Below are 10,467 nucleotides of genomic sequence, written 5' to 3'. Positions count from 1 at the left end.
GGTCTAAATGCTGGAAGCTTTTATGAAATCAAATAGGATGACTTAGAGAGGTTTTTCTGAGCCATGACTCAGAGGGAGTCTCCATAGACTCGAGGCTTTCCTAGGCTGTTTTCAAATGAAGTTAGAAAACCATTAGTCAGCTGACTTGCAGGGAGTTGGCTGATACAGAGCAATTCTTGACTTGAACTGGGCAAAAATCGGACTTGAGGGGCGCCTGGGTGGCTCAGTCGTTAAGCGTCTGCCTTGGGCCTGGGTCACGATCCCAGCATTCTGGGATTGAGCCCCTGCTTCAGGCTCCCTGCTCAGTGAGAAGCCTGCTTCTCCTCTCCCACTCCCCCTGCCTGTATTCTCTCTCTCACCGTGTCTCTCTCTATCAGATAAATGAATAGTATCTTTAAAGAAAAAAGAAATCGGACTTGACTTAAGAATCTGGGACAGAACAGAAGAGCAGAGGGTGGTTTGTTTTTCACCTGCCGATAGCTCCAGGGAGATACAGAGGACAGGGGATGGGGACCCCTGCTGCTGTACTTTTTGGTCCCAGCTTGGATGGACAAAGTTTCCGGGAGCTGGAGCAGAAGAGTTGGGACCACAGGAGGTCACTCAGCTCGTCTCTCTGAACCCTGCAAACTGTGAGTTCCTAGACTATGAGTACCACTGCCTGGGATCTGCTGAAGATTCCTTCTGTAGTTTAGCATCTGTGGTATGCATTTCCTGTCTCCCCAACAAAACGGTAAGGCCCTCGGGGGCACAGAATTGGCTTAAATAGCTTCATACTCCACTGTCCGGTGCTCTGAATATTTAAAACAAATCTCAGGAAATGGCTTTTTGGTTACAGTAAAGATTTCAAGTTGATTAAAAACATCTTCTATATGACTCCATGGAATGAGATTCCTTGATCTCTCTTTCCTCTCCTTCAAAAGTTACCTAAATAGTTTGTTTAATCCTCATCTATTCATTTGTTGCTAGTATGTCCTAAAGGTCCAGTATTGTGCTGGGTGCTACTACAGATAAGGCCCTGTGCTAGCTGCTCAGTACCTGGAGGAAAACAAGAGGTGATCCACCTTCATGGAGGTTAGAGTTTAAGGCGACACAGACTGGCGTGGTTGAAAGAGACTGAAGAGGCTGTCTCATTCAACTGCCTCATTGAACAGTGAGAAAAGGAAGGCTCAGAGAAGGGTAAGATGTTGCCAAAGGTCACACAGCTAGTATGGCAAAGCCAGATAAAGAAAATAGTGCTACTTTTCAATTAAGATCCTGATCTGAAGCTCTCCAGGAGGCCCAAACAAGCATTATCTTCCTTCCCTTCTGTCCCAACTCAGTAAATCTCTCTCTTGGCTTCTTGATTATTGGAGAAAATGAGGAGGTTTTTTTCCCTTTTGGTTCTGGAACTAAGCATGGTCTGTTAGTAATAAGCCAGAGTTTCCTCATTTTCTGGAACTCTATCTTCTCTGTCCTTTGTGAACCCCCTTCTCCACAGAGGCTCTCAGTTTTAGAACTGGAGCCCCAGGACCAGAAAAAACATGCTGCTAGAGTTCTACTTTTTCACAGGAAGCAGAACATCCTAACTTTCTCTCAAAAAACACTATGAACTTCTGTTTCACGGATTGCGTTCCGTAAGTGTATGTTTTCATTATACCAGGGAAGACAGAAAATGAACAGTATAAATAAGTGAAACACAGCAGATACTATGCTAATGACGAATGCTAAAGAGAAAAGTAAAGCAGGGACAGGAACTAGGAAATGCTGGGGAAGGGGTGTTGCCATTTCAGATAAGGGGCTACGGAAGACTCACAAAGAAATTGACATTAAAGACCAGAAGGAAGTGAGAAGGTGGACACACCTGGGGAAGGAGCATTTCAGGCAGAAGGAACAAAGCAAGGGCCATCATCGTGGGTTGAATTATGTCTCCCAAATGATATATTAAAACCCTAAATCCTTAGTACCTGTGAAATTTGCTCTTATTTGGAAATAGGGACTTTATAGATGCACTCAGGTGAAAATGAGGTCCTCAGAGTTGGCCCAATCCAATGTCCAAAAGAGGACACAGAGACAGAGATATTTAGGAAGAGTACTTCGTGATGGCAGAGTCAGAGATCGTAGTGATGCAGCTGCAACTCAAGGAATGCCAAGGATTGACGGCCACCATTAAAAACTGGGAAGAGGCAAGGAGCAGTCTCTGCTACAGGATTCAGAGGGAACACGGCCCTGATAACACCTTGATATTTTTAACTTCTAGCCAACAGAACTGGGAGGCAATAAATTTCTGTTGTTTTCAGCCACCCAGTTTGTGGTACTCCATTACGATAGCCCTAGGAAACTATTACAGCCATGGAAAAGGAATGTGCCTGGTGTGTTGAAGGAATATGTAGGCCAGTGTAGCGAAGATGGGAATAATAGGAGATCAGAGAAGTTACATAACAGATGGTGAATCAGGTAGTGCCTTATAGGTCAGAGAAGTGACATAATCTGACTTACCCTATAACAGATTTATGTATAGTTACAGCTGTGTGCTGTATTTATTTATGGCTGAATGGAAATGTATAGAAGAACCCAGTTGATAAGTTGATGAATAATCATAAGAACTAGTGAGAAAGAATGTGCAAATACTAATGTGCAAATACTAATACTTATAATTAAATGTTTCATTTGCTTTTTAGGTCTATTTTAATCTATAGTGTTGATGCATAGCTAATTTTAAAAGGATGGAAGTTGGGGGGTACCTGGATGGCTCAGTTGATTGGGTGTCCATCTCTTGATTTTGCCTTGGGTCATGATCTCAGGGTCGTGGGACTGAGCCCTGTATCAGGCTCCACACTGGGCATGGAGACTGCTGAAGATTCTCTCTGTCCCTCTGCTCCTCTCCTGGCTCACACATGCCCCCCCACCTCTCTAAAATAATGAAACCTAAAAAAAAAAAAAAAAAAAAATTTATTTTTAAAAACTGATCATTAGGTGGCAAAGCGTGAGTTCTCTCATATGACCTCAACTGACCACACTAGCGGCCAACTGGGTTTAGACCATAATCATATGACTCAAAACAGAAGTCTTCAAATACCAGCCTCAGTTGCTCTTCTTCTTTGCTGCCTTATAGTTTCAGTGCATGCAGCCAGCTGATGCAGGCTGTCTGGATTCCCAAGAGGCGTGGATTCCCTGGCCTCTCCTGAGTCAGATGTCCACTCCTGAGCCCATCAACCATGGTTGAGACCTGGGTCATTTTGAATGGGAAACTGCTCTTCTTCCAAGGCGGTGGATGGAGTCTATTTTCTAAGCAGAGAATGTGAAAGTAGGAGGGATATGAAGGGCATCTCGGGCACAAAACCCATCAGCTCTGTCTTCAACTTTGAAGCAAATGACTGGGTTTGGATTCCTCTCCCCTTCCACCACCCCATACTAACTGTAGGATCTTGAATGGAGTCATCTCAAGTTTTAAGTTGTTTCCTCAACTGAAAAAATACAGAAAACACCCCTATTTCAAAGGTTGTTTACACTCACTTATTTGAAAGAAATAATTTCACATGTTTTGAGATGGGCAATAGCCGTAGCACCAGCCATATAGGAATAAAAGCCACAATGCCTGCTGCAGAGATGCTCACTGGCTAGTGAAGGAGGCAGGTAAGAAGAAAAATAATTACAGTTCTAGGGGCTCTGCGTGAGGGAGAGCAGCACTCCTAGGTTAAGTGCTCTCTTTGCATGGTCCCATGGTGAGAAGTATATATGTATTTGTGTGTGTATGGTGCTTGTGGTGTGTGTGGAGTGTGTGGTTTGGACCAAACGGAAGAGGAAGGAAGGATAGTTGGGAACACTTCCTAGAGGTGGGAAAGCTGCATGGAAGCTTGGTAGATGGGTGGACATTACTGGGAGATAAATGTGGGGAATGAAGGAGTGTGTCCAGGCAAGGAGGGCAGGATGTGTTGAACAACACATATGTGAAAGAGATTGGTCATTTGGGGGATGTGCTCATGGGAGAGCAGGGCTGACGTGAAAAACAGCATGTGTCATTGAGCGAGGCAGGAAGTCTGCGGGGGGGTGGCTGGAGGTGAAGCTAGAGAGGAAGCTAGGCTTCCCTGATGGTGCAGGAAGAAGTGAAAGAACGTGTGCTTAAGTTCTCTGAGAGCCCGAAGTACTGCATACAGTAACAATGGCTAACTCTGAGTGCTGATGACGTGCTGGGAACTGGGCTAAACTCTTGCGTGAATTTACTCCAACGAGGCAAATAATATTGTCTTCGTTTTGCAGGTTATTATTTGAGTAATTTTCCCAGGGCCTCATGGTGTCTTAGTTTAGGGTCCCCCAGAAGCAGACCTAGAGAAAAGGATAAGTAGCTTTTGGCAGGTGGGAATGACGCCACAAAACACCAGCTGGGGAGTAGGGAAATGAGTGGCAAGGAAGAAGGTGTGTTCTGTTGAGCCGGTTACCACTAAGGGGAATTTTGGAAGGTGATGAGGAATACTCTTAAGAGTTCATTCCTGGGTTGCCTGGGTGGCTCAGTGGGTTAAAGCCTCTGCCTTCAGCTCAGGTCATGATCTCAGGGTCCTGGGATCGAGCCTGGCATCAGGCTCTCTGCTCAGCAGGGAGCCTGCTTCCCCCACCCTCTCTCTCTCTGCCTGCCTCTCTGCCTACTTGTGATCTCTCTCTGTCAAATAAAATAAATTTTAAAATCTTAAAAAAAAAAGGGGGGGGGATTCATTCCCGCTGAGAGGTGAGGGATCTGGAGTATGTCTCACCAATCTCCATCATTGTTTGAGGATGGTTGCTCAGGGTGTTAACTCTGGCTTTCCTGGCTTCCCCTGCACAAAGGCCCAGTGAGCTCTTCATGCAGTGAGTACCAGGTACTCTGTGCAAGCAGATTTCAGCAGGCTAGAGGTGAGGGTCGGGAGGTTATGGGTAGGATACTGAGGGTGTGCTATATACAGATTCTAAGTGGAATAGCCAGGGTTTTTCCCCACGCAGCCTGGCTGGGTTTTAGCAACAATATTATACTGCTGCCCAAATGTAAGTTTCACATATATATATATATAAAATATTTATTTTATAATAGATATTTGTAATTTATATTTATATGTAATATATTTTATAATTTATATTGATACTATTTATGTATAAATATACTTTATATATTAATGTATATTTGCTATATTTATTACATTATTCTATATTATAATATTATATTATTACAATTAACAGATCCTCAATGAATATTTGTGAATGAATTCTTTAAAATTCAATGCAGGTTAGTCATTCAGTGTTATTCAGGTGCTAGAAATCAAGAAGTGTGTATTGTAGTCTGAGTTGTCACTAATTTGGGGACCTCAGGAAAACCACTTAGTCTCATTGAGCTTTACACTTTTCCTTTTAAAATCTTGTTTTACTGGGATGCCTGGGTGGTTCAGACTGTTGGGCATTTGCTTTCGACTCAGGTTATGATCCCAGGGTCCTGGGATTGAGCCCTGTATCGGGCTCCCTGCTCAATTAGGAATCTGCTTTTCCCTCTCCATCTGTCCTGCTCTTGTACTCTCTCTTTCTCAAATAAATAAATAAAATCATTAAAAAAAAAATTCATTTTACTACTCACTCTCCTGCCTATAGGTAGAGCTATTGTGAGGACAAAGTCTGATCATGGCTATGGAAAACTATGAGTACAGCAGACTGAAAGGTAATCCTGTATCTCAGTTTGGGGATTGGATCAAGGAGAAGTAACTTCTTAGCCTTTAGCTCCCCAGAATCCAGGACCACCTACCATGGGTCCATCAGCTGTATCGGTCAGAGCTCTTGGATGCAAATAACAGAAGCCAACTCTGGCTATTTTTATCAGAACAGGAGTTTATTTGAGAGGTATCAGGCAAATCACAGAAGTGGCTGGAAGGCTAGAAAATCAAGCTTAGAAAATGGACATGGGGCAAAGGAGACCATCTCAGAAGACAGAAAGACTATATCACAGAAACATCTCAATTAAGATGCTGCTTCCACTCCCACGGAGCAGTGGACACCAGTGCTGCCACTAGCCCAAATTCTAAACTGTCCCTATTTTTTAGGCCACTTGATTTAAATTCAAGGTTTGGGGAGAAGCATCAGCCAGGCCAACCTTAGGTCATATGCTTGCACTCCAGCTGCCAGGGATCAAGGAGGGCAACTGTCTGACCTCTTTCCCAAATTTTGTAAAGGGAAGACATATTCTGCCTTTCATGAAACCCATGTTTCACGTGATGGCTGTTTCCCCAGATGTAGGAAGGGGGGGGGTCAATACTGAGCAGCCAATAAAATTAGGTAATCCCTGACAAATATCTTATCTAAGGTACTCAAAAGGCCCTTTCAAGTCAGGATGCTGGGAAAGTGAAGATACTGGTTTACGATTGGAAAACTTAGATTAGAAGGTCATGAGACTTTTTATTAACCAGGAACTGTTCAAGCCACTGGGTACAAAGATGACTAAGACAGGGGCACATGGCTGGCTCAGTTGGTAGAACATATGACTCTCGATCTCAGGGTCATGAGCTTATTAAAAAAAAAAAAATGGTTAAAACACAGGTGCTGGCTTCAAGGTGCTTTGGCCAGGTAGGGAGGAAAGATAAATAAAATACTAAAATAAAATGTGATGAGGAAAGGCAAAAACTGAGATATCACAAAGTAAAAAGAGAACACAGAGCAAAGGATAAAGGCTGGGGATCATGTGCAGGTCAGGAGAGCTTTTACAGAAAAGATGGGTCTAGAAGGGTCAAAGGAGAGAGGAAGAAAGCATTAGAGGTGGAGCCATCTTTGGTATGGGTTAATCTTCCTGATTAGCCAGAATCTGGTTCTGGTATTTCCTGCTTACTTCCTACTGCCATCAACCACAACACATATGCTACTCCAATTAAGGTCTGAAATTAGTAAGGTCTAAGTGTTATTAGGGTATTGTCAGAGCCAAGTTTGTCTCCCTTTGCTCTCCCCCAAATCTCTGGTGCATAGTAATATTGGCACCAGTTTACTGCTGCTGTGGCTGTTTTAGCTCATTTAAATGCAACCAACCATATACTCAATCAGGCCTGGGTTGAAATAATGGCACAGCCATTGACTAATTATAAGACCTCTCTGAGGCTCAGCTTTCTTGAAGGTAAAGTGAATCAAAACCACTTTCCTTCCAGAGCTGTTCTGGGGATTAACTGAGTTAATGTTTGCAAAATACCATCACTCAGCAGTTGAAGGGTGTTGTGATTGCTGGTTCTAGGGAGTTCATGGCAAGTCTGGTGATGATGAGGAGTCTTCTCTGTTCTTCCTTTTTGACCCAAGGAGTTTCACAATTTGGCCAAGGAGATTGCAAGAAGGAAATGTCTTCTGGGAAGGAGTTGGCCCATGAGTTGTCAAAAATGTGAGAATATGGGGCGCCTCAGTGGCTCAGTGGGTTAAGCCTCTGCCTTCGGCTCAGGTCATGATCTCAGGGTCCTGGGATCGAGTCCCGCATCGGGCTCTCTGCTCAGCAGGGAGCCTGCTTCCTTCTCTCTCTCTCTCTGCCTGCCTCTCAGTGTACTTGTAATTTCTCTCTGTCAAATAAATAAATAAAATCTTTAAAAAAAAAACAAAAAAACAAATAGAGACATAGAGTTGGAAGTTAGAGAAGCACATCTGAAGTTCAATTTGAAGAAGATAAATATTTGGGAGTTTCCAGCATTTATAGTCATTACTGCCATGAGAGTGGATGAAGGTGCCCAGAGTATTACATAAAAGAAGAATCCTGAGAGTGAAATCCTGGGAAATAACCAATCTCTAAGTGGCATATAAAGGAAAAGCAACTCTCAAAGGAGATAGAAAAGGAATGGTCAGAGACAGGGGAGCAGATCCAGTAGAAGGGTTAAATGAGGGGAAAGTTCAAAAATGCAGGTGTCTAAATAAATCAGCTGACCACTTAAAGAGCATTCTCTTCATCCACGGCTGAGGCTACAACCATCCTATTGAACATAACTGAATCCATGTTCCCAAACCCAGAGAATTCCTTTAATATAATCTGCTACCCTTTGCTTCGACCCCTAGATTTTCCTGTACTACCAGGCCTCTTTGGCTCAATGATTTAGTTACAGAGACTATGTGATGAGCCTTAAAATACTGTAAGTTTCCTAACAGTAAAAGAAATGCCACTCAAAACAACCTTCAAGTTCTATTATATACCTATAGTATTAGTGCACAGGAATGAAGCAATAAATCCTTGTTTTGGCAGAGGCTGCGGGGAAGTTGGTAGGATAAGCTTGGCATTTTATTCACAAGAGTAACATGGAGAGTAACATGGAAAGCAGCAATAGAGTGGTGTGTGCCCTTTATTCCACTCTGGAATGTACCTCAAGGAAATAAACCCAAGGAAAAAATGGGCAAGTGGCACAGATCTTAGTTCTACTACTTATAACACCATAAAACTGAAGACAATATAAATCCTCAACTTTAAAGTAATGCTTTAACAGTATCACAGTAACTGCTTTGGGACACTGTGTATAACCATTAAAAATGACAACCATGTGGATATGGAAATGTAACTAAGAAATAATGTTAGGTGAAAAAAGCAAAGCATACCAATTTGGGCAAGGATGTGGAGAAACTAGGACCTCATAGAGTGTTGGTCAGAATGTAAAGTTATTCCTAGATGGACAGAAGTGAAATTTGACCCAACAATTTCACTCCTGGAGAAATGAAAACATATGCCCACACAAAAACTTGTACATGAATATTCATAGCAGCATTATTTATAATAGCTCAAAGGTGGAAACAACCCAAATGTCCATTGACTGATGAACAAATAAACAGAAGGTGGTATATCTAATGGAATATTATTTGGTGACAAAAAAAAGGAATGAGTTATTGTTATATGCTTCAGCATGGATGAATCTTGAAAACATAAAGCTAAATAAAAGAAGCTAGTTACGGGGCACCTGGGTGGCTCAGTGGGTTAAGCCGCTGCTTTCGGCTCAGGTCATGAACTCAGGGTCCTGGGATCGAGCCCCACATCGGGCTCTTTGCTCAGCAGGGAGCCTGCTTCCCTCTCTCTCTCTCTCTGCCTGCCTCTCTGCCTACTTGTGATCTCTGTCTGTCAAATAAATAAATAAAATCTTAAAAAAAAAAAAAGAAGCTAGTTACAGAAGACCACATATTTTTTATACTATTTATATGAAGTGTCCAGAATAGGCAAATATATAGAAACAGGAAGTAGATTAGTGGTTGTTTTAGGCTGGGGTAGTGGGGAATGAGAGGATTAGTGGGTCATAGCTAAAGGGTTCAGGGTTTCTTTTTGAGATAAAAATGTCCTGAAATTGATTATGGTGGTGGTTGTATTGATGAGGGAGCAGGAGGCTGGCTGAGGACAAAGCAAGAGCTTGCGCCTTGCACCCCCCCCCCTTCACCTGCTCCCCTCCATAGGTGTAGCATTCCTCGGGCACCCTTGACTGCCATAAAATGATAAATAGTTAACTTGCTGAGATCGCAATCCTGCAAGACAGGAGTCTCCCTTGGTTTGCAAATGTCCTTGAGATTACAACAAAGAAGTTACCTTATCAATAGCCCAATTTCCAAAGACACAGAACTCAGTTCCTCAAGCCTAATGTCACCCTCCCCTCCATAAAAACTGAAGGAGGTGGAGGTAGAAGGAAAAGTAAATAAAGTTAAATTTCTTCTAAACCTAAATCTCATTAACAAGGATGCTTGATAGCAGGAATGTAACATTCCACCAGACTTCTAATTGTCTTTACTTGTTAGCAACTAAGCCTTCAATATCCTGATAGTATTCTTTGCCCCAATAGCCCTTCTGAACACCCCTTTGTCCTCACCTACCCAACTCCTGTGTATATAACCAACCACTCCTAACAACCCGGGGCGGCAGCCGCATCTCTGCCTGCCCACGGGCCCTGTCCCCGTGCTTTAATAAACCACCATTTTGCACCAATGACGTCTTAAGAATTCTTTCTTTAGTCATCGGCTCCGAACCTCCTCACCCCACCGAACCTGACTTAGGTTCTGGGACTTCATCAGTATGACTCTATGAATAAACTAAAAACCACTGACTTGTACAATGTAAATGGATAGAATGTGTAACATGTGAATTATGTCAATAATAGTGTTGCAAATTTTTTTTAAAAGATTGTATTTCTTTGAGAAAGAGAGATTGAGTGCATAAGCAGTGAGGAGGGGCAGAGGGAGAGGAAGAAGCAGACTCCCCATTGAGCGGGGAGCCTGACATGGGACTTGATCCTAGAATCCTGGGATCATGATCTAAGCTCAACACAGATGCTTAACCGACTGAGCCACCTAGGCGCCCGCAAAAATTCTTTAACAATCATTGAACTGTATGTTCACTGTAAGTGAATGTTATGAAATATAAATAATACTTCAATAAAGCTGGTTTTTTTTGTTTTTTAGCAAAGCACAAATTGGTTGCTATTTTATATACACCTGTATTTTTCTAAAGTAACAAAGGCAGAAAGAAACTGGGAGTCAGTAGAGGTTTAACAGCAA

At 42.6% G+C, this 10,467-nt stretch overlaps 1 long non-coding RNA gene across 1 annotated transcript in view; it reads left to right on the top strand.

Moving 5' to 3' along the window:
• The first annotated feature begins 3,404 nt into the window (after window positions 1–3,404).
• Window positions 3,405–10,467, top strand: part of LOC309873462 — a 41,618-nt gene continuing 34,555 nt past the window's right edge. The window contains exon 1 of the long non-coding RNA XR_014316372.1: window positions 3,405–3,477. This is a non-coding gene — a long non-coding RNA (uncharacterized lncRNA). The remainder of the gene's footprint in view (window positions 3,478–10,467) is intronic.

Source organism: Mustela nivalis (assembly GCF_964662115.1).
Source record: "Mustela nivalis genome assembly, chromosome: 9".
NCBI classification, from domain to species: Eukaryota; Metazoa; Chordata; class Mammalia; order Carnivora; family Mustelidae; genus Mustela; species Mustela nivalis.
Note: the sequence above shows the minus strand (reverse complement) of the source record. Positions and strands in the feature narration are given on the sequence as shown.